The sequence below is a fragment of the Zalophus californianus genome, chromosome 8 (genome assembly GCF_009762305.2).
Source record: "Zalophus californianus isolate mZalCal1 chromosome 8, mZalCal1.pri.v2, whole genome shotgun sequence".
In the NCBI taxonomy this organism is placed as follows: domain Eukaryota; kingdom Metazoa; phylum Chordata; class Mammalia; order Carnivora; family Otariidae; genus Zalophus; species Zalophus californianus.
Genome location: NC_045602.1, coordinates 88,497,166 through 88,523,440, shown reverse-complemented (window position 1 = coordinate 88,523,440; position 26,275 = coordinate 88,497,166). Strand labels below are relative to the sequence as shown.

The window sequence follows — 26,275 nt, the reverse complement described above, 5'->3', positions numbered from 1 at the left end:
AAGCAAAGGAAGGCCTCGTTAAATAGAGGTCACAGGCCCCAGCCTGCTCCCCGTGTTCACAGCCTGCGTCCCCCATTAAATCCGACAATGTGTTCACGGTCCCGCAGGTCTTCCCCACGGGGCTGCCCTGTGAATGGCGCCAGGCCCAGACACAGCAGAGGCTGCAGTGACATCTGTAGATTTTACTGAAATGGTCTCCAGGACAGCTGTTTTCGTCTGCCCCAGGGTAGCCCCATTCCTTTCCCAGGGTGCCCGTTTCTGGGGTGTGAGGTGCAGACCTGCAGAGGGTATGGGACAGAGGGAGAGGCGGCAGGAATGCCCAGCCGTGGGCCCACACTCACCACGGTGACAGGCTCTGGCCTGCCTGGCACAGTTCTGGCCACGCTGGCAGGAAAAAGCAAGGCACGTGACCAGAATGCCCTTTCTGTCCCCTGGCGGGGACCATTCAACCTGCTGAGCAAGAAGCATGGATGCATCCCAGATGTGGACGGCACCCCACGCACCGGCAGAATGCAGCCTTTCCCGCACCTCGGCTGCTTCAGAGGGAGAGTCCTCGGCTGCTGGCAGAGCCCCCTGCCTGAGGTGATCAGGGGAGAAGGCAGAACTCCGGGCCCTCCTGGGATGTGCGCACACCTGCAAACCAGCTGGGGGCAGAGAGGAAGCCAAAGCACAGACCCTGGAGTGCCCAGAGCTCAGGGCTGAGGGCAAGGCACAGTCCTAGGCGCCGGTTTAGGGAAGGGGTGAGTTGGCAGAGACGCCTGCAGGCAGTTTGAAGCACTCCTGGAAGCTGGAGCCAGCTGTGGATGGGCAGGTCACCTGGTGCGGGAGCCACACCCATGTCCTCAGCTGAGTGGGGGAATGGGGGTTGGAGCTGGGGCGGGGCAAGCCAGGAAAGGCCGCGTCCCCACCTGCAGGGGAGTCTGGATTAGGAAATGTCCCTCAGGCCTGGGACAGCAGAGGAAAAACCCCAGGTTCTCACACAGCATACACTACTAGGGCTTGCAGCTGGTAGCATCTTGATGACTTAATGAAAATAATAATAAAAAAGGGCCCCTCTGATTTTAAGCCGTGAGAGCGGGGGAGGCTTCATCCGCACAATGCCGAGCGGATCAGACGCGCAGCGGTGCTGGCTGTCCAGCTGCCCACACACAGCCCAGGCGAGGCCGCCGAGCGCTGTCACCATTTCCATTACAAATACCTGCCTTTCAGAGGGAGGTTTTGAAAAACTCACTGTGGGCCCCAAAATGTGTGATCTAAATCCAGGATTATTGCCTTTGAAACGTTTCTTCCAACCAGGCTCAGCTGTTTTGCTCTATTTTATGACTTTATTCCGTTGCTTCCTCAGCAGTGCTAGCTTGCAAGCAGACCAGCGGCTGTTTCCTCCCATGGCCCTCCGTGGGGTGCTCCGAACACCCCAGGGCTGGCCTCCTGGAGCCTAGTGTTCGGCACCCATGCCGCAGGGCCAAGAGGAACACAGAGAAGCAGGAAGCAACAGGGACAACGCCTTTCATTTACAGGCGTCGGAGCACAGACTCCGTACTTTCTGCCATGTGCCTCCATGTGGAACATTATTACACAGACATGATGACACCAACAGTGCCCAAGGCTGGGCGGAAACAACTCTGCTCTTCCCCAAAGCAGCCGACCTGGAGTATGAGGCACCGACAGAGCAGGGGCGTATGCACTTCCGGAACACACGGAGCCCTGATCTGAGCCACTGCTAGAGCGGCCACGGGCCCCACCGCAGCTGCCTTGGCCGTCCCCTGCTCACCACCTGGCGCGCGGCTCACCCCACACCGCTCAGTCCTCCACACAGCTCCCCGGCAGGCTGCTCACAGCCAACCATGCTGCCTCCCCCTTGATGGAGACCGGAGTGTGGGGGCAGCCCACCTTTCTCCCCCATGCCCACAGTGGGCACTGAGAGGGAAGGCCAATGAATGTCCATGAAAGATCGGTGTCTCAGCAAGCTGCAGGAGTCAGGAGGGCTACTTCCAAGGGGTGACTCTCCTCACGTCCATCAGTGGCCTTAGAGTCCCTGACATCTCTGCAGGAGGCAAGGGACATACCAAGGAAAGACCCTCCCAACAGAGAGGCAGTTCAGTTTTATCTTCTTTACTGAACCTTTGCTTTGTGACAAGCAGCTTCTTGTTGGAGCTGTGTATACATGGGATTAGCCAGTGATTTGCCACCCTTGGCTGGACAGCCCGGTCCAGGCTTTGAGCAGCCTCTTGGCCCCAAACAGACCATGGGCCTGCCGAATCCATGCTGATTGCTGCAACTCTGCAGCTGGGTCCCTGAGGTGACACTCAGGGTTGCGGGGAGCTGCCATCAACTTCCCAGCAAGCTCTGATTAGCCACGTTGCATGATGCTCAGGACTGGGCCTGGCAGCTGGTGCCACCAGTGCCATCCCAGTCCACATGGCCCATGACTACAGGACACCCTCACCCACCGGCATCTGCCAGAGACTGCAGCTCCTGACTCACACCCCTCAGGTGCAGCTACGACTACCCATTTCCTCATACTCCAAATGGGGGCAGTGTCGGCTTGCCTGCCTGCAGCCGTCCACACTGCAGGAAACCAGACGGCTCTGCTCTCCCTTGAGCAGGCTGCAGCCCCGCCTCATTGGCCTGAGGGAGGCTGGCCAGTTAGCCTTGGGGTCCTGGGGGGAGGGCCGAGAAGGCAGGGAACGTTGAAGTCAGCCCTCTTGTTCCCCCCACAGGCAGAATGCTAGAACATTCTGTGAGTGGCTGCTGACTGCCAGTTGTGAAGGGTGGTATGTGGTGGGGAGAATGAGTGCTTCCTGGCATTCTGCCCCAGGATGCTCCCTGCTCCCCACCAAGATGCTTGTCGGGCAATGAAAGAGTTCGGCTTCTCCCTCTGAATGTGGCTGGTCACCCAATCTGTTTCTCCACCCCACAGAGATAGGAACACCTAGGCATAGACCCCCCCCACAACTGGTGATTAACCGTGCACCCAATAACTCCCATTTTGACTGTTTTTGGATGGCAATAGAAGACATTTCCAACTTCCATACAAAATGGAAGCAAAGTAGTGGCACCAACATGTAAAAGTCTTGCTGGGTTTGTTCATGGATCCCGAGGACAGTCACTGGCCTGCTCCCTCCCACTCTGCAGGAGGCCCTCTGCCACAGCCAGCCCAAAATCCAAACACTCAACCGCCACACACATTTCCTCTTCCTCGGGTCTGGTGTGGCAGGTGGGACGGAACCGGTCAGTCACGGTCCATCAGGGACTGTGCGTCTGCCCCTGGCTCAGGACCCTCTTCCCAGGACTCTGCCTCGCCAACTTCGTCAGCTCAGATGTGATCTTCCTCCACACCACTCTTCTCTCCAGCCACAGAAACAACTGGAAATGGAAGACCTGAAGGGTTTCTTCTTTCCGTTGTTCAAACAGTTCCATATGAAGTCCTCTTAGATTTACTGGTGGCGTCGTAGCTGCATGTGAATTTGGGGACCAGGTTAAATAAAGAAGACTCTCACCCGCAGGCTCACATGGGCCCTGAGGCCCCCTTGGTGAGCTTGAGGCTAGCAAGGGATTTGGACACTTGGCCCAGGAAAGTGCCAGAGCTGGGGGCCTGGGCAGAGCACGGTTACCCAGAAATCACCAGTTCTGGTCAAGAGGACTTTAAACTGAAGGTAATGTGGGAGGGATTTTTTTTAAAAAAATATTTTATTTATTTATTTGAGAGAGAGAATGACAGAGAGCATGAGAGGGAGGAGGGTCAGAGGGAGAAGCAGACTCCCCGCTGAGCAGGGAGCCTGATGCAGGACTCGATCCCGGGACTCCAGGATCATGACCTGAGCCGAAGGCAGTCGCTTAACCAACTGAGCCACCCAGGTGCCCTGTGGGAGGGAATTTTTAAAGAAAGAATAAGATTGGAAAACCAGGCATACAGGCTGATATCAGATGTAACATGCAAGAAAGGACAATGTGTTGAGGGGTGCCCTGCAGTTCTCAAGCAAAATAACAGGGAAGCCCCTCCATCCTAACCCTGAGGTAGGAAGTACAGCCTCAGCACAGCTGCACCCTGGAGCGATGGGCTGATGACTGAGACCGGAGGGAGGGAAGTACGTCTTCCGTTTCTGGGAAATCCAGGAAGCCAAAGAGGGGAGCATACTGGAAGCCAGGTGTCAACTTAAAATTAAGGCAACCAACAGATACACATGTACAGCAAATACTTGCTGAGCACCTGCCATGTCCCAGGCTCTGCTCTAGGTGCCGGGGGTGCTGAGGTGAACGACAGGGGCTGCTCGAATAAAGCTTATACTTCCCTGTGGAGTGAACTACTTAGGGAGCTTTGTAAAGATGCAGATTTTGTCTCAGTAGGTCTGGGATGGCACCCAAGTTTCTTCATGTCTACAAACTCCCAGGAGATACCGCTATTGCTCGAGCCAGACCCTCTTTGACTAGAACATGGACGGCTTTGCAACCTCGGCTTCACAAGGAGACGTTCTTGCCAAAGAATACCCACAGGACCAGAGACAGCAGCTTTTGCTTGGCATTTGCCTTTAATGCACAGCTCCAACCCCTGGTGGGCTCAGTAGAGCACAGGTCACAATGCTTGGTAGTTGACCTATTATTCCGGAGAGCTTCACAAACTCAGGAGTGGATGAAGAGTGGCCTTTACCTGCCTCAAACTTTTTTTTAAGATTTTATTTACTTATTTGACAGAGACACAGCGAGAGAGGGAACACAAGCAGGGGGAGTGGGAGAGGGAGAAGCAGGTTCCCCGCTGAGCAGGGAGTCTGATGAGGGACTCGATCCCAGGACCCTGGGACCGTGACCTGAACCAAAGACAGACGCTTAACGACTGAGCCACCCAGGTGCGCCCCCTGCCTCAAATTTTTGTCAGGAAAAATCTCAGGAGCCTCCCACTTCACCGAGGTGGGCAGGCACAGATGGCTGACTGCATTTTGATCTGTGCCTCTTATTTGTAAAACACTCCCTTCTTTACGAGACTAGATCATCAGCAGGGGCGAGTGAGAACAGAATGATTTACTTTCAGCTCTGACACCCCTCACCCTCCTCCTTGAAGGCTGTATCTGGAACACAGCTCGGGCCTTCGATGAGAAAGGCTCCCAAAATGAGGGTTCTCGACCATTGACTGAGCAGGTCAAAGCAAGTGGCCTGGTGACGACCATCAGCCAAGCACAACAGAGACCCACCTTCATCACCACCAGGCTTGTCTGACCCTTATATCGACCATCCAAGGTCAACACGGACATTTTACAGAGGAGAAAACTGAGGCTCAGAGGTAAAGTGTAAGCGTCTTGTTCCACATCACACAGTTAACAAGTGGCACAATGGCGACTGCTCACACCCTTTCTACCATGGCTCACTGGGTCTACCATCATTCACTTTTTGCTGCAGAGTGTGGGGATGCTTTTCTGATCTTGCTCCATCTTTGGGTTAAAAAATTATTATAGTCACTGAGGTATATCTTTGCCTTTGGCAGTTAGAGGGGGTTGGGTTCATATGAGAGATTCAAACGTGGGCCTTTAAAAACCAGACCTTTTTGGGGAGCATGAACATTACATCATGCTTACCCTGGGAAGACCCCAGTTGCAGTTACCAAGGGTGGGAGGCTATTTCTGTTCCTTTCCTTTTCATTTTAAATGGGTGGTGACCTCACGGGCCTGTTAACAATGCCAAACTTTTTTTTTTTTTTTTAACTGGAATGTCAAACTCTAGACATTTGTAATATCACATGCTAACCCTCTGGACTGACATTCTCCCACTCTGTAACAAATATTTGTTGTGCACCTGCTATGGGAGAGGCTTTCTTATCTCTGAAGGGGTCCCATCTCAGAACTAAACATTGTATGAGGTGGTGGGCACGTACTGGTGTAATGGAAGCCCTCATCCCTGGCTCTCCCACACCCACCCAGCGCAGGGCCGCTACTTCTCTTCCATTCTGTTCTCCCTGCATTCCCTTCTCAAGGCGACTGGATTGGACAGGTGAGGCTGTAGTGGCCAAAGTGGGCTGGTGAACTGAAGCAATTATTCAGATAATTGAGGTTTAAAACAAGAAATATCCAGCAATCAAGACAAAGGTGTAGACCTGAAATGCACAGAGAATTGCTTAATCTTACGTACAAAGACTGAGGGCAGGCAAGGATTTTGGATGAGATGATCCTAAGAATTAATGTGCGGGGTAGGGAATGGTACTCGTTTCAACATCCCATTATCGCAGACTGGACAAAGCCCCAACTCTGTCGGACGCCAGGGCACTTCCCACGCGGGGTGGACTGCACCACTGGCCCAGTCCCTGGACAAGCTTGTAGAGCGGGGCTGTTTCACACACCTCCGCGGCGCTGGCGGCTCCTGCCCTGAGACAGAAGGGCAGTATGTCCCTCCTTGGGGAGTGGGTCCCTCCACAGCAATCAGAAACTACACACCGCACTTCCTGTCCCTCAGTCTCTGCTTGAAGTTGTCGCCCCTTCCTTCTCGGGCACTCGCCCCAATTACCACAGGAAATGAGACGGCCCTTTCTTTGAATTCAGCCTCTTAATAGTGGGTTGTGTTCCCTGCCTGTGCCAGCAATCACACTCTCAGTGCAGTATCAAAACCCACAGAAAGGAAGATTCCAAAAAGAGTCTGATACAAATTAAAATAAGCAAACAAAACTTCACTCATTTGTAAGAATGTGTGAAACTCAGAAAAAGGCTCATAAGCAGCAAAGAGTTATGATTAGCACCTTAGCAGGGTGTGTCTTGTAAGCAAAGGGACAATTGATTGGAAGTTTTGAGATGAGTATAAGGACCCTGTCATAATTTTGCCTGAAGATAAAACTTAGAAGGAAAAACAAATGGTTGTTTTCCCACAAGGAGAGGAACACAAAGGCACGGTTTATTCTCTATTTTCTGTAAGAACCCCCGAGGGGACATCTCTCTGCTTGGAAGGTGGCAGGAGGTCAGACCGTCCCGGCAGGGGGACATATGGCCTCCCGCAGAGGTGCCCCACTCCCGGAAAGTGCCCTGCCTGGGCTGTGCTTGCACATGCATTTCTGATCATCTTAGACCAGCACCGGAGGAAACGATCTCACAGAAGTCACGGGTCCTAGGCGGCTGGGAAAGGAGGGGGGAACCAGAGATGTGGCTGGTACAGAATTCAAAAGGCAGGTGTCAGCTTCACTGCTGCTCCCAGGGCCAGGCCAGCAGGGTGACCCAGTCCAGGGCCCTGTAACCTTTACCCCAGCAGTAAAGCACTTCAGGGCATACAGCTCCAGTAAATTACATATATTTCGAGTGTACCATTCTATTATGAACATCAGAAAACACACACATAAGAGAAATTGAAACTTACAAGTAAAAAATAAATAAATAATAAATTTGAAGAAAGTTTTAATATTTCCTTTCTTTACTCACAGAGCTTTGTGCACCCTATTTTGGTGTGGGGTTTTTTTTTTGGTTTTTGGCTTTGGTTTTTTTTAAAAGATTTTATTTATTTATTTGAGAGAGAGAGAGAACACAAACGGGGTGGGGAGGAGCAGAGGGAGAGGGAAAAGCAGACTCCCTGTGAAGCACAGAGCTGGATGCAGGACTCGATCCCAGAATCCCAGGATCAAGACCTGAGCCTAAGGCAGAGGTTTAATCTACTGAGCCACCCAGGTGCCCCATCATGCACCCTACTTTGAAGATCTCTAGCTAAGAGTAGTCCTTTTCAAACTGTCAATTTAGTGGGTCCTGACCATCACTTTTTAAAAAATGAACCAGATTAAAAGAGAAAATACAGAATGCATCACATGTGCTAAGGGTAAAAGTAGTAGTTCCAGGACACGTTGGTTTAGTTTCACATACACACTGGTGTATACCCTAGGTCAGGATGTAACATGCATTTCTCATCCTGAGTCACAATCTAAAAAGGCTGAAAGCCATTGTCATCAAGGGGAAAAGAGAGACATTTCCCTGCCAGGAAATAAAGTCCTCTTTCCCCCGTCTGCTTGGGTTAAATGTGTGGTGCGGTTGGGCGCCTGGGTGACTCACTCGGTTAAGTGTCTGACTTCGGCTCAGGTCATGATCTCAGGGTCCAGGGACTGAGCCCTGTGTCGGGCTCCCCGCCCAGCGCAAAGTCTGCTTGTCCCTCTCCCTCTCCCCCTGCTGCTCTCTCCATGTCTCTCTCAAATAAATAAATAAAATCTTTTTTAAAAAAATGCGTGGTGCGCTGCCTGGGCCTGTGGCCTGGTGCTCTCAACGAACAGCCAGAGAGCCTATCTGGAGACACCCGGGGCCTCACAGTCTCCCTGCCGAGGACACAGTTTTGGAAACACTTCTTACCTCTGAATGCATCCAGCCCTTTCTCGTCCCCTCTGGCGACACACATCCTTGAACATATGCACGAGCTGTGCTCAGGTTTAAGGCCACAAGGGAGACACTCATGGCCTCTGTCCTCACAGACCCTGGGTGCCTGTGCATCTGCAGTCAGGCCCCATCCTACATGGAGCATCTCTGGGACCAACTCCTGAGGGTGGTGAACAGAACTTATGTGGCCAAGAGACCCGGGATGCTGCCCACGGCAAGCTCCCAGCGTGGTGAGGGACAGAGAAATGCTTGGCCATGGTTTGTGGAACACTAGCCAGGCCGTCACTGAATTGTTCTGCTGTGGCCTGAACACTCTAAGTGCTACTTCCTCACCACTTAATTACAAACGGCCAGCAGCCACTTACAGAGCCTGCAGATAGCACGCATCTCCTCCCTTGTCCTCTCTGTCTCTGTCCCTGTCTCGGTCTCTGTCTCTCTTTCGAGATCTCAGGTCTATAACAACACCAGCAAGATCTCAGAGCTGATAGAGTTTTGAAATTTAGAGCCTACTTCTTACTCTTGTAAATAATCATCTCACTTCACAGACAGTTAATGAGCTTCGTGCCAGGCATGCAGTAGATGCTCAACAAATACCTAGCCAATGAACGGATGCAGCCCAACATGCGCATGTGTATGCAATAACATCTACTCATTCAGTATGATCTAAATAGCAGGTTCCATGCTTTGACCTGTGCGCTTATCGACCCCCCTGGGAGCTGAAATTTACCCCTTGCCTTGCAGACACCCACCCGCCGGCTAAGAGAAGTAGGCATGCTGGAGCTGGCCCTCCAGACCTTGGCCTGAGCCTCAAGTCTGAGCTCCCAGTGAGAGCCCGCTCCATTCAGAATCAGTCACTCAGTGGCACCAGCTGTCACGTGTGAGCTGCACATGGCAACACATGGCTGGGGAAGCTTTTACCCAGAAAGAACTTTCCTTAGGGATATATTCCACGGTCACAAAAGGGGTGTAAGGGTGTGCCTGGGTGGCTCAGTCATTAAGCGTCTGCCTTCGGCTCAGGTCCTGATCCTGGGGTCCTGGGATCGAGGCCTGCATCAGGCTCCCTGCTTGGCGGGAAGCCTGCTACTCCCTCTCCCACTCCCCCTGCTTGTGTTCCCTCTCGCTGTCTCTCTCTCTCTCTGTCAAATAAATAAAAAATAAAATAAAATCTTTAAAAAATTAAAAAAAAAACAGAAGGGGTGTAAGAATATTCAGAGTTCATAAATGCAAACTGAATGGAAGATCTATTAGAGAAAGACTGGGCTAAGTGAGGAAGGAACTTAATTTCAATGGTTATAGACAGGAGCCAAAAGTGATACGAGTATTTCAAGGTAAGGGGGAGGCACAGGCGGGAACAAGAACACACGTGTGCATGCGTGCGTGCATGTGCTGTGTGCACATGGCCTCAAGCCAGTGCTCAGGCCATGGCGATTTCAGGCCAAACAGCCTGGGTCAACAGGCAGCAGAGTCATGCCCAGGTGGACTGGCTGGGGAAAGGGGAAATCCCCAAACCACCTGGGTTTGGTGCTACAGAAGCAGAAGATCTGATTACTGAGCACACACGTATTAGATACCTGCTGTATGCCAGGGGTTTTGCTTGGCGCTGAAGGTACATCAGTGAAAAAAACAAAACCACTGCCTTCATGGAGACCCAGCCAATAAACAAATAAATATATAAGGATATTCAATATGTCAGATGGTGAGAAGTATATGGAGAAAGAAATATGAGAAAAGGAGTGCTGGGAGGGGGCGGGATGCATGGTTACAGGGGGTGGCATGGAAAGGCCTCTCTGAGAGAACACCGGAAGGAGGGAACCTGTTGACACCTGAGGGAAATGTGATGGGAGTGAGAACCGCAAGTGCAAAAGCCCTGGGGTGGGAGCAGGACTGGCAAGTCTGAGGAGGAAGAAGGAAGCCAGGGTGGCTGGAGCAGACTTGTGCGTGGAAATAAGGTCAGAGGTGACGCGGGTCAGTGGAGCGGCCTTGTCTTTCCTCTGAGACAGGAGATCTAAAGCAGCAGAGAGAGACCGGCTATGCATGTGGCAGGATCCCCTGCTACTGTGCTGACAGCAGACCATAGGGCCCAAGGGCTCTGAGGCTATTGCAACAATGCTACTGGAAAAGTCTCACAATTTAATGATTTACTGATGCAGCACAATCCCAAATTTGTTCACAATATATGTAAATTTACACATAGAAAAGAATAAAGGAAATAAAACAATATGCTAACAACATTTCATTTCATATTTTTCCTACACACATATTTATATTTACTGGTAGGATTATAGGCGATTTTAGTTTCTTTGTTTGCATTTTTCTGAATTTCCCTGTTTTGAACAATAGCCTGGTGTTATTTTTACAATCACAAAGTTATTAAAAACAAAACAAAAGGGCAGATTAGGCTGGGATATCGAGATTTCTTGTGTTGTGGCACTGACATATTTTTTTCCATTTTGTAAGAAATGTGTGAGGTGCCATAAAAGACTTTGGTGTTTTTTAGTCTAGTGAGATGCAGTATTTTTTTCGAGTCTGACATTTCACGGAAGGTCTAGCAAAGGTTCCCTCCTTTGGGTGGCTTGGTTTCTGGCCCTGGCTGAGTGGTGGTGTCTTGAGGTGGGAGCACAGACCAAGCTGTCACACTCCAGAGCCCTCAGGGAGCTTCTCCTGGCACTGTGCTCCCATGGGCGTCTCGGAGAGCTCAGAAGGGGGAAAGAAATCCGGGCCAAAATGGTAGGAAAATGGAAGCCCAGAGAGGTTAAGCAGAGGACGGAGCAGGGGCCAGCAAACCTGGCCCGCAGGCCAAGTCTGGCCTGATGCTTGGCATTGTGTGTAGTTTGGGGACACGGCCACACCAGCTTACCTGTCATTCATGACTGCTTCTATCTTACAAATCAGAGTTGAGGAAACAACTGTGGCAAGCCTGCTTGGCCTCTGCTCCTGTCCCCTCCCCATCTGACTGCTGGGAGGGAAGACACGGCACAGCATTTGTTAACTTTTTATATCAGACACAGAAGTAGGAGGATGCAGCCCCATCATCCAGCTTCAGCAACCACACCATTCTGCTGTTCCTGTGCCACGGACTGTCTGCCCTCCTCCACTGATTTCCTGGAGGATTTTAAAACAAACTGCAGGAACCACATAATTTCACCTGTGACTGCTGAGTGTGCATCTCCAGTGGACAGAGATGTCCCCTGTCCCTGGTTCATCTCCAAGGACTGGTTGGAGGTACCCTAGTCTGAAGCTGGAGGCCCCGGAGCGGGGCAGCAATTCCGGGCAGGGTGGGGGCCGGGGGTTGGTTTTACAGTCTCTACTCTGATGGGCAGAGAGGTCCCAAGGTCTACGCTCGGAGGGTGAGGAACCAGCAAGTTCCCCTGCTTCCAGATCTGATCTATGTTCTTCTACTGAGATTTATCTATAATAAAGTTAACCTTTGAGCTTCCATATCTCACACACTCATCTTTTTCTCAGCTGGATCCAAGAACAGGGTATGAACACTTACTATGACCAAAAAACCCCCAATGATAACCCAACCAATTCTCCCCCAAATTTATATATTTGAGAACATGTTAATATATGAACTGGGTTGCCAATTTAGCAAGAGACACACAAACAAGAGCAGAGTTTCAGCTACACCTTCATCCCCTTCCAAACATAAAAACGTTTCCAGAAACATAAATGGACCCCCCTCCGGAGTATTTTTCTGTACCTGGTTCTGGGCCTCGCTTCTGTGATTGGCCGGCACAGGGCTCCAGTGTGGGGAGCTGGCTGGGAAAGCGAGGGGCACCTCCAGTGCAGCCCTGGGTCAGAGCGGCCTTCCTCTGCAGGTGACTGGTGCAGCCCTGAACCGAGCGCCTGCGCAGGCACTCCCCTGCCTCCCCCACGCTGAAGCACCCACCTGGGGCTCTGGTGCCCCATTTCCCAAAAGCTTGATTACTCCAGACCAGGCTCCCTCGCCCTACCCAGTTCATGGATACTCACCCTCCAAATGACTGTTTTCCTTCACTCTGAATGAAACAGAAGCCTACTCCAAATATAGTTTTTCAAGCATCGAAGTTGTTTTTCTGCATGCACCTGAGAGGCCTCACACATGACGCTCCAGCAGTAAAACACAATTTTGCAGTAAGACTTGGGTGTTTCTTCTTCCTGCTCTCTAGACAGGGGTCTAACAATACTGTTAAAGGGAATTCTATTTTCTAATGCACAGTTCGCACTCTGAACCAACCCGTGTTCTGTGCACTTACGTTCCTGATTTAATCCGTACCTGAGCACAGTGAGGTAGGTATATTATCCCCAGATTACAGAGGAGGAAACTGAGGCACAGGGAGGGGAAAGTCTGGTGAGTGGCAGAGCAGGGCTGTGCCCAGGGGATGGGTGCTGTGGCTGGGGCCTTGCTGTATGCCAGGGCAGGGAAAGGCCGGCGCCACGGCGGCAGTGAGCAGGGCAGGGGTGAGGCCAGGCTGGTTCCATGGGTCTGCAGGCTACAGTGAGGAGTCTGGATTGATTCTAAGAGCCATGGATTCCAGAGGAGGCTTAGCAGGGGTGAGGTCACTCAAGTTACCTTTTTGTAGGGATGGCTCTGGTCACTGTGTGAGATGGATCTTAGAGACAAGATGGAGGACAGGGTGGCTGGGAGAGGGAGGGTGAGAGGTAGCGTCCCATGGACCAAGGGGCCCAAGAACACCTGGGTTTCTGACCACTGCAACTTGAAAACTTTTAGTCTAGAAGGTTCTTTCTACATTCATGTTACACTAACAAAGCCCCCTAGGTGGAGGCAGGGGAGGGCTCATGAATGACAAGGACATGGTCAGGGAGAGTCCCTGGACCCAGGGACAAAGGCTGTATGCACTGAGTGGGGAGTGGGTCCAGAAGAGAGATGGACCCAGACCCAGACCCACCCACTTGGAGCAAACACCGACGTCTTCAGAGTGATCCTTCTCCCACTGCCTCCTGGAGCTCACCACACTCAGCCTGCTCAGTCACCCTGGCCACCACGGCCCCTCGGCCACGAGCCAGCTCAGGCCACCACCTGGAACCTGCGGTGCTCACTCGTAGGTTGCTTCCCAGGGGGGCCTTCCAAGCATGCTAATTAAAGTTATAGTCCCCTCCACCTCAGCTTCACTCCCCTCCTTTGCCAGCTTTCTTTTTCTCCACAGAGAACATACTACCCTCTAGAATTTGTTTCTTTTCTCTATTGTTTGTCTCCTCCTACTAGAATGAGGGTTCCAAGACATTTCTCTTCTGTTTTGTTGGCAGCTGCCTCCCCCAGGGCCTGGCACCTAGCAGGTGCTCAGTGAATGAATGCACAAAAGAAGGGATGGGTGTGAACGAAGAAATGAATGGTGGTCTGAAAGGTAGAGCCTGCAGAGCTCTCTCAGCCAAGGGCTAAGACACGCCCACAGAGACCTAATGAAGGAACAAACAGATCTCCAGCTCTTGACAATGGCCCTGGCACAGGCAGGTGTCTTCCTATTTTACAGCAGAAGTCAGCCAGACTGTGTGTGCGCTGCATTTGCTCCTTGGAGACACTGTCAGTGTAGTCCTCCCGGCACGGCTGTGGTATAAAGGATAGGCTGCCCTCACCTACGAGGGGCCAGCCCCAAGGAAGTGTTGTGGCAACTTGGAACCTTCTAGAATCTCGTTAAAATTGTTTCCTAGAGAGGCTAACACAGCCCTGCAGTGTGCTAAGGGTCTATGGGCAGGGAGGTAGGCAGGAAAATCAATGCAAACAGAGACATCTGGAAAAGTGAGGTCGACAAACCAAGTCTTTGTCTCTGCTCACAACAGAAGGAGAGTCCTCAATAGCTTCAAACTATTACTCTTAATTGCTCTCACTTTGAAGAGTTGGAAGAAATAAAAGCAACCAAGAATAGCTTTGAGTTTCTCTAAGTCAAGCAGAACCCAAATGAAGCCAGAATTAGCTGCGTTTCCTGATGTTGCGATGATCGGCTGAGTTGCGGTAGCTATAGAAAGTCTCCCGATATGCACATGCATGGCGTGAGCATTTGACCTGAATCTTAAAAAGGTCCCGGCCACCAGCAACTTACACCCCCTCCTTTCCAAACAGGAAGCATTAATAAAAGGTAACAGGAAAAAACAGGACAACGACATGTGAGGCATTTTGCAACAGGCCCCCAGAGTCAATCTTGGCAATAATTCATTGTCAAGATTCAGAACTAATGGTGGGGCAGGCAGCTCGGACCTGCAGGGCAGATGTCTCCCCTAAAGCCTGGTCAGCTCTGGAGGGAAGACACCAGAGTCCCCCGATGACCCTAGTGACTGCAGATGGATATGTTTGTAACCAGACACGCTGTTCCTTCTGCACTAAACACACGCCCTGAACCTCAGCCAAGACATAGTCCACTGTCACCTTATTAACACCCAGAGTCAAATCTCTCCATGGCTAAAGATGCTTTTACCATCACATCTGAAAAACAGCTACCACCACCACGGCCTGCCCAAGGGGGAGGGGGGGCCTTATAAGCAGGACTCAGCCTGGGTGGGCGGCTCCCACATCGATGGCCAAGTCCCACCCTTGCGTCTAAGTGGAATCTGACAAAACAAGTTTCCTCCCCAACTTCTTTCTTAGATTGGGGCCCACCCAGACCTGTTGCATCAGGTTCTCCGTGGCCCGGAGCCTTCCAGGTGATTCTAATGTTCACTGAAGTTTCTGAGCCACTGGCCTGGACTACTCCAAAAGAAAAGATAGAAATGAAGAGACAGTACAGGAATGTGGAAAACTGAGTTAAGGCAGTAGGGTGGAGGGAGGGCAGGTGGGAGAGGACAGCTCAGGACAGCCTGTGGGGAGCAGTTGGAGGAATCTGTCTCCCTCAGTAACGGGAGGTGAAGACAAAAACAGTCCGAGGTCCCAGAGGGCCCAGTGGGGTGCTCCAGTTAGGTGAGAAGAGAACCCATCTTTACCTACTTGGTATGCTGGAGTAAGACTGTCCACAGGAGTGACATGTGAGGGGAAGGAGGAAAAGCAGCTGGGGCCAAAGGCAAAAGCAGTTACACAAGTACATGGTGGGCATGCTTGGTTTCCCACTAGATGAACTTGAGGCCACGGCACAAGTGACAGGCTTGGACAAGGGGTGCAGGAATGGCAATTCTTTTCCAATGTCACCTGCGTTTTCAGCTGTCCCCAGGTTGAGACACTTTCAGTCCCTACCTGTCTCTTGAAGATGGAAATTCATGTAAGCCTTTTCTTGCTTTCTGCTGGGCCCACTTGACAGCTGTACCTCTCAGGCTTGGGGAAGACTGTGAGGATCCTCTGTGTCCCCACAACGCTCCTGGTGAGACTGGTGAGCAAGGACAGGTGGTTTCACAGGGACCGGCTAAGTCCTATGCGCTGAGAGCATCCCAGCCACGACTTTTTCAGAAGTGGTGATGGGTCGCTCCTCATACTTTGATTAGTTGTGTGAAATATTGGCTCACAACCCAGTAATACCACACAAATGCACGAATTGCCTATTTTGTGCCAGCACCATGCCAAGACTGAGAAGGGAAAAAAGTTATGTGCTACAGGGTCTGGCTTCTTACATTTGTAGTTAGGGAGACAAACAACAACAACAAATCCAGAAACTATGGAATGTACAATATTATATTACAAGATGTTAACTTCACAAGTAATTCAAAAAAAGGTAAAGAAGTGAGGAAGCAGGGGAGCTGGTACCTATGCACTTGTCTATTTTTGTTGGGGAAACCCCTGATGATCACACACGTGTGTGCAGGCATCAAGCCTGGGGGTGCAGAGACTGGCAGGAAAACGTGCAGACCCAGATCGCAGCTGGGCCAAATGCACGAAACTGAAGTCTTACTCTCCCATGGAACTGTCTTAGGTCTTTGTGTCATGCCTCCAGCTGTAAAGTAAGGGAAAGAGGGGGTGAAGGCAAGGCACCCTGCTTATTCTCCTGTCACCTTATTAACATCCAGAGTCAAATCTCTCCATGGCTAAATACGCTTTAGGGTTTAGGAGCTGGCCTCCCGGACCACTTTGCTCAGATGCAGAGGAAACAAGGAACGCCAGGACCTGCCCTGCCTGGTTCCCGACAAGTCCTGTCTGCTCTGCCCACAGCCTTCCTCGGCCAGTGCTCTCTTGAGTGCTTGCGAGTTGCCCTGCTAAGTGCATTCAGTGTTCATGAAGGCACGGTCCGCACCTGGACACAGAAATGCAGGCAGGAGTTGTAGCCAAGTCAAGGTGGGGGCCCACTGCTGTAGAAGCTCATAAGAAACGGGCCAGCAGCAAGAAAAAAATGAAACAGCCTTTAAGCAAAATGGCAAAGCCCCCTCCCCCAACAGTCTCTGGCAGAAATCCAGAGAAGTTTCTTTCCCGTGTCCTTTCTGAGGTCTTGTTCCCACACTGCCTCTGACCCGGTGAGCTCCGGTGTCCTCAGAGAAGCTAGGTGGGGAAGTGGGGCCACATGGGAAGAAGGAAATGGAGGCAAACACCAGCAGCAGTGTGACAAACGCACCCCCTGGCTCACCTTCAAAGCTGGACCACAGGACCGTGTTTGGAACTCAGTCGTAACCAGTATCCGCGGTGAACAATTGCCTCAAAGGATTTCACCCGTTCCTCATCTCTCTAAAAAAGTCCTTGATTACTGACTCTTGGCACTGGAGTTGGGGACAGGCAGCACTGGAAAGCTACAGCTGACCTCCAGCTCTCCTGTTCCACCAAAAATACCCCCGTGAGTCTAACTTTCTCAGCCCTGTTTACCTTTCGCCCCAGTCTTCCTGAGATTGAGCTGACATACGACTCATACTAGTTTCTAGTGTACAACACAATGACTTGTTGTCAAAATCCCGAAACCGTCCCAGGTTAACACCCACTTAGCCAAGATGGAACAAGGATCATGTTTACGCTCTTGCCTGACACGCTGAGAACAGATCCACGAAACATGGCTTTTAGACACGGGGCATCAGCAGCTCGGGACAGTGATTGTCGAGAGAGGTGAAGCCTGCCACGTGAGGCCTCTGGTTCACCTGGGCTCTGGGGCTTCTCCCTGAGTTGGGAAGAGGGAGTTTGGGGGCCAGGGAGCCCACAGTGGCCGGGGCCCGTGGACCTGAGTCCTGGAAAGGAGATATCTGCAGAGGGGTGCCCCCGCCAAGTCTGTAGCCGAGTACTGATGAGGGCATTCATAGGAAATTACCCAGAGCTGAGGAAAGAACCACCCAAAGGGGAAGATAGAACAATTCCTGAGGCTCATGCAAAGCTGGGCACAGTTTGCATTCCCACCTTCAAGAGTGAAGAACCTTGTAAATCATAGGGCACGGAGTGGAGAAGATTATAGATTCAGAAGTGGGGATAATTAGCTCTACGTTAGAGGCTGCCCTAGTCCCTCGGAACAGAGTTTAAAAGCAAGGCTCAAAAGCATCAAACTGTTTGTAAGTGATCTAGCAACATCCCAGAACAAAGCTTAAGCTATATTTATAGGAATAAAAAAAATATCCAGCATCCAAAAAGGCAAAATTCACAAAGTTGGTAGCTAATTAAAAATATCAGGAATGCCAAGAAGCAGGAAAATGCAATCTACAAATCTATTTTATAGATCTCTATAGAGGAGAAAAATCAGTCAGTAGAAATAGAACCAGAAACAACACAGAAGACAGAATTTGTAGACGAGCACGTCGGAACATTTACTATGACTATACTTCCAAGCACGGGTGTTAAGGAGAGATAGAGGACATAAAAAAGACTCCAATCAAACTCTGAGCTCAACTCCCCAAGATGCTCAAACCACCCGCCCAACTGCCCCAGTCAGAGGTGTAATCTGCTCCCATCTGTCTATGAGGGCTCTGTGTTTCTCACTTGCCATTTCCCTTCACTGAGGCTGCTTTTCATCTCCTTCCACAGACAGCAGGAATTTCAGCAGTGGGCTTCAAACGGAATCTCTCTGCAGGAAAGAATGGGTGAGGTCTGGTAAAATGTGCTACATAGAGAAAATGTGCCACCTCTGTGGAAGGTTCTGGGGTCAGGCCCGCCCTCCGGCTCCCACAGCAGCACACCTGGCCAGGAGGGAGGCCCCAAGGGCAGGAGAACTGTGGGGAAGATCTGCAGCTGCATAAACTCACCTTGCAGTAAAATGTGAAGACGCGGCTGCACGTCACTGGTTTTAAAAGAGCATCAGGGTAAAATGTTATTAAAGCCTTATCAGGCCACTAACCTGACGCTTGGGGGGGTTTTTGTGGGTCCCCAGTGAGTACCTGGTGTCAGCATCACTGTTTCCAGACCCCACCTGTCTGCACACACTCTGAACTTCTAACAGCCCTGAGAGTAACGCGTGGGGAGAGAGAAGTGGAGTCGGGGAGAAAAAAAACCATTCCCGTGTTAGCACCAGGGCGTTTCTGCCAAAATTTCATATAAGTTAGCAGAGCTGGTTATTTGTAGGCAGTAAAGAATGATAAAGGAAAAGAAATAAAAAGCAAGTAGACAATGCCCTTTATCCGGGAGAGCTCCTCAGGCTGGGAGCCACTAAGCCCCACTTGGTGGACGGCTGAGAGTGTGGGGAATGGCTGGCTGTGTCCTCAGCTGTCAAGAACCTTCCATCTCCTCTGTCTCCCTGAGAAGTGCTTGCATGTGGATGACAGTGGCTGGAGAACTGTTACTTTCATTCGTGTGATGCCGGACCATCCACACGGGGCTTGCACCTGTTACCTCATGGGATCCTCCTGATCGACTTTCTCATGTGGTGCCATCCACATTTCGAAGGCAGGGGGAGTTCACTGCAGAATCATCAAATAGCTGGATAAAGCCCATGTAAGCCTCTGCTTCCAGAGTCCATATACGTAGAACAATAGGCCTTCCAACCCCAGGTCCAGCATTCCCAGATGGGAGGGAAGGGCAGAGCAACTGGGAGCAGGAAGTAAGAAGTCTCTTTTCCTCTTCCCACTGCCCATATTTACTTCCTGACATGCTGGCTTTCCCTCTGAGGAGCAAGGAGAGTCCTTGGAAGGAGGAGGGAGACACAGAGACCAGGAGTGGTGACTAAGAATGAGCACCCCCCAACCAGGAACATACCTGCGAATTTGCCCACCCTGGATCCCATGTACAGTGGAGGGTCTGTGGACGGTGCTGAGGGGATGAAGAGAGTCTCTGAGTCCAGTGTCTCTGCTGCTTTCCTCAGGAACCTGGGCATGGGCATTCCCTTAGAAGCCACACACCCTCCTCATCTTCCTCCCTGAAAACACACTGCCCACCCCAGGCAAGGAGCTGGAAAACCAAGACAAAGTTGATGAAATCATGAGCAATCTCCTTCGCATTGGGAGATGGTGAAGCCAAGGCATGGAAGCACTGTCCACAACTGTAGAACAGTACGGAGCACGTACAATGAATAACCTCAGAGTTAGTTTGTTCCCAATAAAAGCGGTCAGTTGTGCTAATGAGTTATTGCCAAATGCTTTGATACCATATTTCAAGATGGAGGTTCAAAATAATGTTCTCTTTTTGTAAATTCCGAAGTGACAAGGAGACAACTGTGCTACATGAGCAAGACAAACTGAATTCAACATTGTAATCAACTGAAGCTTAGAACCAAGCTGTCTAACAACGTACGTTGTAATTATTGTGCTGAAGACAAGGACTCCCAAGTGGGAAACAGTTGTCATGAGTAACCACCACTACAGAGTTTGTCATTTATTTGGCTAACTCAGGATTTTCGTTTCTGCCTCCATCAGTTTTCCAGGATCTAGAAACATCATCCCATCAACAGTTTTCCCTAACACCACGTAGGATTCATTCCACACAAAGACTGGGGTTTATGATTACTGGCACCAACAGAGGACTGGGGTCTGGTTCCCCAAAGTGGGAATTCTCTGGGCTCCCTGGGATGAGGTTGCCCCCCACCTCACTTTCTAGAGCCTAGCCCTGTTCCCCCATCTCTCCCACCGTCCAGAATACAGCCCCCCCTGAGACATGCCTGCAGGGGCTCCAGGCCTCCCGGGCCCTGAGAACTGGGGCTCCTTCCCTCAGGTCGGTGAGGACCACACACAGTTGTGGGAGGCCACAAAGGATTCATGTGGAAGCAGCGGAAGGGCAGGAAATAGGACAGGGCAGCGCTGTCCTAGGGCAGCCGGAGCCAGAGGACAGATCCACCATATGCCCATGCTTTGGCTCCTAGTTTGAGAAACAGGCTTTCTGCAGAAGCCACTCTGGGGTGCAGCCAGCTAACTGTGGGCTGACGAATGGCAGAGCTGTCTTTGATGCATCTGGAGTGTCAGAGGGAGAGAAAATGGACTTCAGCACATGCTCAACCTTCAAATTCCATCTTCCAGTCCCTCACACCTGTTTGCACCCGGGCTTCCTCCCATCACTACTGTAGCCTGGGGGCCTTCTCTCTCCTGAGTCATCTTTGCTCTCCAAACCACCCTGCCAGGTCCCCATTCTGGCTCCACAGCTAGTGGTCAGCACCTTCAGCCTCCCACAGCACCCTGCAGCCCTGTACACATGTTCCACTAGCACCCCAAGCCCAGCAGCCCTCTGCCCACCCTTCACTTCCTCCCTCAGCCCCTGCCTCTCTCCCACATCCCCCCACCAATCTTCCCCTGGAAGCCCCCACATGGCCTCTGTTCTTAAGCCCTGAACCTTGTCATTCTCAACAAATAATCTGCCACATAGCTAAGAGCAGGACAACTCGGAATAAACTCTGAACAACCCCCAGGCCTCAGTGTACCTCAGAACCTTCCCCATTCATCTCCTCCTCCCTCTGAAGGGTGGATTTCTCCCCGTCCACAAGGTGGGCCCTCATCCCCTCCCGACTCTTCTGCAGGGGCCACTTATCAATTGTCCCCTGCAATCCCTTGGGTTTTATCTCTTCTCTCTCCCTTACTCTCCCCTCACGGTGCCCTGTCCAACATAAAACTGAGCGAAGCGTTCCCATGACTCTGATAACCACTTAAGACGTACCCCTTTCCTGGCTCTTCACCAGAGCCCTCACTTACCCGCCTGCCCACCCTTCCAGGTTTATCTTGGTTCTGCTGCACAATGGAATGCCTTCACAGGTTGGTAGGGAAGGGACACTTCCACAGAGGAGAGATTTTCCTTAGGGATCCTCTGAACACGGCCTGTCATTTCATGTTATTTCCTTCTTACACTCATGAAACCCACACTGAACAAATTAAAAAGCACTGTAAATGGGCAGCCCCACCTGTTGGGAGGATCCACTCCTCCCAACCTCCTGGGTCCCCAGCGGCCTTGTGGTCAGGCAGCCGCGTGGCTGAGTTCTGGCCACAGCATGTGGGTAGTGGTCTGACGCCCACTGCCAGGCCTGGCCCATGAAACTCCTGCTTTATCCTCACTCCCATGTGTTAAAGATGGCAGAGCCCCATTGGCAGGCTCTCCCTGGTGCCTGCATGAGCCCGGCCAACCAGAACAGCCAGATATGACCCTCTATTGCGGTTAAGCCCTAGGGTCTCAAGGTTCACCTGTCACAGCAAGTACTGATACCTCAACTATTACGCTCATCATCCCTCTTCCCAACTTCTTCCCTTCCTGTACCACACCTGGCATCCAGGCACAATCTTCCCTAGACTCAAACCCCTAGGGATCTGGTTCTTTCACCTCTGGAGTGTGGGATGTCCCCAGGTAAAGGGCATAGGAGAGACACCTGCAAGTCCCAGAGTCAACCTGCACCCTTTCAGGTGTGGCCAAAGACAGCCACTGTCCCACCACGTGTGAGTTGAATAAATTCTCATCAAGAGCAGGAGCAAGCCCACTTCGATCAGCTTGCTTTCCCATCTTTCTCAGCCTCCAAGGAACCCAGAGGGCCATCCCCTCATCTACATGTTTAAATATCAGAGCACAAAACAAGGAAATGCATTAATGTGCGTATGTTAACCAAAGGTTGACAGATGACATACAAGAGGGAAGGAAAGAGCACCACTTCCAGCCCAGCAGTCCTGCCAGTGGGCACGAAGACCAAACAGTGCTTCTCTGGCATCTGCGGCCAGCCTCTGGGCCTGGGTGTGCTCAGGGCTGACGATACAGCCTCTCTCTACCAATGTCACCCCCTGTCCATAGGATGAACAGTCTTCAGCTACACATCTGCATATTTGCATCAGCACGGAGCACAGGAGAGCCAGTTTTCAGGGGTGAGGGGCTCATTCTCCCACTGAAACCTGCCGCTGCACCTTCTTTGGGTGCCGAGCCCTGGGGATGTGAAGGGAAGGAGGCAGATGAAGTCCTGCCCGCAGCATGCTCTCAGGTTGAGTGGATGTGAACAGTCTCTACACCGGGGTGAGTGCAGAGCCTGGTGGGAACAAGGAGGAAGCCCGCACCCCAGCAGGGGCAGAGGTCAAACCAGGGGTCTCTCACAGAGGGGTGGGAGCTGGCCGAAAGGGTGTGGGGCTCAGTCTCAGGAGCTATGTGAGTGAAGGCTGGAAGTGAGACAAAGGGGTGTCCTCAGACGGGTGGGAGCTGGCCCCACGCAGCCATGGAGTCCAGAGCAAGTGGGACAGGCCATGGCACACAGCTGTGAGGGGACAAGTCTGTGCACCCTGCAGTCCCTGGGGGGGAAGTGAGACCCAGCAAAGGTGCACAGGTGTGAGGGGAGGTGCCGGTCGGCCTGGGAGAGGACTGATAAAGGAAGAGGTGGGCAAACTCCAAAATCCAGGAGCAAGGCAAAGCATTCCTTCTGCGACTTCCAGACAGCCAGTCCCCATATTAGGCCCCCTCTAAACATCAGGTGCTGTGTCTTTAAAGTTAAAAACCAGTCCAACCCCCATTTCCTCCCCCTCCCCACCTCTCCTCAGTGTGCCTCCAAGTCCTCCAAACAGCCTTTGGCTCTGGACCATCACTGACTTTTGCTAGATGCAGAAAATGGTTCCTGGCTAATTCTTGCGCTGATCTCCTGACAAGCTGTCACTCCCACAAACATTTATTAAGCACCCACTATGTGCAGTCACTTTGCTAAGTGCTAAGGGTATTAAAAATGAACAAAGTCCCTGACTCAAAAGACCTTGATCTGAGCAGAGGAGTGAACAAGTTTAAGAAATGCTTGAAGCCCTGAAACTTTACATAAACAGGGTCATAGGGCTCAGGGAATGGTCTTATGGAGCGAGGACCATTTGAGTTGGGTTTTGAAGAGTGAAGAGGAGCTTCTATGGGTCCTTGCATAGGGGCCCCGAGCTAGGAAAGGCAATGTGGAAGTCTGGGTGGTTGGAATCTTGGGTGCTTGGAGAGAGTCTGGTGCCGCCGTACTAGGTAGAAGTTGTGAAGCTGGGTCTTGGCATCTCATGGCAGGTTTGGAGATCACCACCTTGGAGGCCATGGAGCCCAGGCTAGGAGGGAAGGAGAAAGCTGGGGCTTGGGGTGGAGGGCAGGGGATGGTGGATCTGAGAGAAACACTGTTCAGGTATGGTGTAGAGGGCAGACTAGAGATGAAGGGGCTGGTGTCAGGGGCAGGACCAGACACGCCCCGAACTATAGGAGGGCTCTGCTCTTGGACCCTTCCCAGGTGCATCCATGCCCACAGTGGCCCATTCACATGCCAATGACCCCAAGTTAGTGTCTCAGCACAGACCTCTGTCTTGAACTTGACCCCTGAACATCTGCTGCCTATCTGACATGCCAGTCAGATGTTTAACAAACACCCCAAGCCCAGCCAGCCCAGAACTGGCCTCCTGGTCTCCATATGCCCCTGCCCACTTCACCCCCCATCTCCCACCTCAGTCAATGGTGATTTCATTCCTCCAGTTGCTCAGAGCACAACTTGATTTCTTCTACTTCACAGCATCACATCAGCACTTCCTGCTGGTTCTACCAGCATAGAGCAGCTGATGCCTTTTGCCATCTCTGTGGCTACTACCCTGGCCTGTGCAGCCTCATGTCTCAGCTAAAATGGTGCAATAGCTTTGTGATCTGTTTCCACTCCTGCCACACATGCTCCCGCCCTGCTACTCAATCTATGCTCAACACTCGTGCCAAAGTGGTCCACTTAAACCTTAAGTCAGGTCATCAAGCTCAAAAGTTCTTCAACGGTTTCCTATTTCACCTAAAACAAAAGCCAAAGTTCTTAAAAAGGGCTTCAAGGGCCTATACAATCTGACCCTCTTCACCTTACTGACCTTACCTCTTACTACTTGCTCCCTTGTCCACTTGGTTTCAGCCACATGGCCTTTCTGGCTGTTCCTCAAGCCAGCATGAAAGTGGACCCACTGTGACAAGGTCACCTGGGTAGCCAACCACATATACACTCACCTTGAAGAGCAGCTAATGTTTAAATATCCTACTCAGCAGAAGTGAAGCACCATCATGTCATCTGGTAACTTTGGAGGTCTTTCTTGGTTAACTGCTGGTGACCCAGGTCTCCTCATTGCTCTGCCTAAACAACTGATTTTCTAAACGTGAAGGCAGAACTTGACACTTATGCTCATTGCATTTCATCATTCTTTTCAACTGTGTTTCCAGCCTGTCATGGTCTTTGGGATCTTAATTCTGGGCCCGTGGAGAGGTTTTCCTTGCAGACATGCTTCACAGGCCAATTTCCTAACGTGCCTTCTAAGTCTCCATGCGAATCCCCCACTGAGACTCGGAGCAGAACAGGCAGAGCACAGTCCTGCATCCTGTGTCTGGATCTCTCCAGACTGAGGCTGATTCCCGTGAACGCTCTTCAGGAACAGCTTTCAAGTGAGCTACCTCTCCCATCATGTAGCAGGTGAATATCTGAATTGCTTGTCTTGTTGACATTACCCAAGTGCACATCTGGCTCAGCTCAGGGTACCATGGTGGGGCTGTCATGCCTGCACGGAAATAGGGGCATGCCTGCCTTTAAAGAGCTCCCACCCCCGCTGGGGAGTGAAAGTGAGCACTTGTGAGAAAACACTCAGAAATATGAGGCCAAATATGGTCAATGCCAAGGAATGACACAGATCTCTTCAGTAAACATGTGAATGGACCACTAAGCAATTATTCACTCAACAAACCTTTATAATAGCAGAGCAACAACAGAGATGGCCCTTGTGAGCCTACCTCATGACTGGTCTATGCACTCTGTTATTGTCTTGAAGCCTCAAAACTATCCCCATGAGGTCCATGTTATTGTCCTTGTATGAGAGAGGAAATAGGCTCAGAAAGGATAAGAAATGTGCCAAAGGTCACACATCTAGTACATGGTGTTGAGCCCAGGGGGGTCTACCTCTGAAACCCATGATGCTCTGAGCTGTCCCGAGGCCCATTCATGGTTCTGTCACTGGGGTTGCCATGGCCCACGAGAAATAGGCCTTGCTCTTAGGGGATGACCTGAAATCCATACGAAGGGCAGATGCCAAGCCTGCCATCTTGGAGCCCCATGGACAGGATGATGGGTCTGGCTTGGCAGAACTTCCAGTTGGGTTTACTCTCGCCACAGGGTGGAATCCCAAAGTCAGACCCAGGCATGCCAGGGCATGAGAAGGGCAGAGTGCCTTACATTTACCCCACGGTGGGCAGCACTGAGCCCCCACACATGGAGGAGGAGGGCTCCCTTGCCCCCTGGAGACACAGAAGGAAGGGCACGTCACCATCATGGGTTTGGGTTCACTCCCCCGGGGCCGCAGCAACGCCGACTCTTCTCTGTCCCGGGTGGACACCAGTGAGGCCACCCTGCCCAGCAGTCACCAGACAGAGAGGCGGGGTCAGCAACACGTGCCATGGGCCCAGTGTGGGGATGGCTGCTCCATGCCGATTGTTCACGAAACCAACCAGGAGAAAAGAACAAGGAGGCAGGTTGAAGACCCAGGGCCAGTGGCCGGGGAAGCCGAGAGGGGAGCTGGAAAGGTGGGGAGGTCCGAGGCAGGGAAGGAAGGCACGCAGGAGGCAGCGGCGAGGACTTGAGGGTGAAGGAGGCTGTGGCAGAGTCAGTGCCTGAGAGCAGCCGGCCCAGGTCGCCAACGGGGGTACCGGGGCAGCCAGGCCCCTGGGCACTACGGGGAGCGTGGATGAGAGGGTTATTTCTGCAGGACACCAGGAGTATAGATATTTCCGGAGA

The 26,275-nt window shown here is 51.7% G+C and overlaps 1 protein-coding gene across 3 annotated transcripts in view; it reads right to left on the bottom strand.

Moving 5' to 3' along the window:
- SH3RF3 (SH3 domain containing ring finger 3) overlaps positions 1-26,275 on the bottom strand; it is a 364,525-nt gene that overhangs the window by 108,160 nt on the left and 230,090 nt on the right. The window lies entirely within an intron of this gene.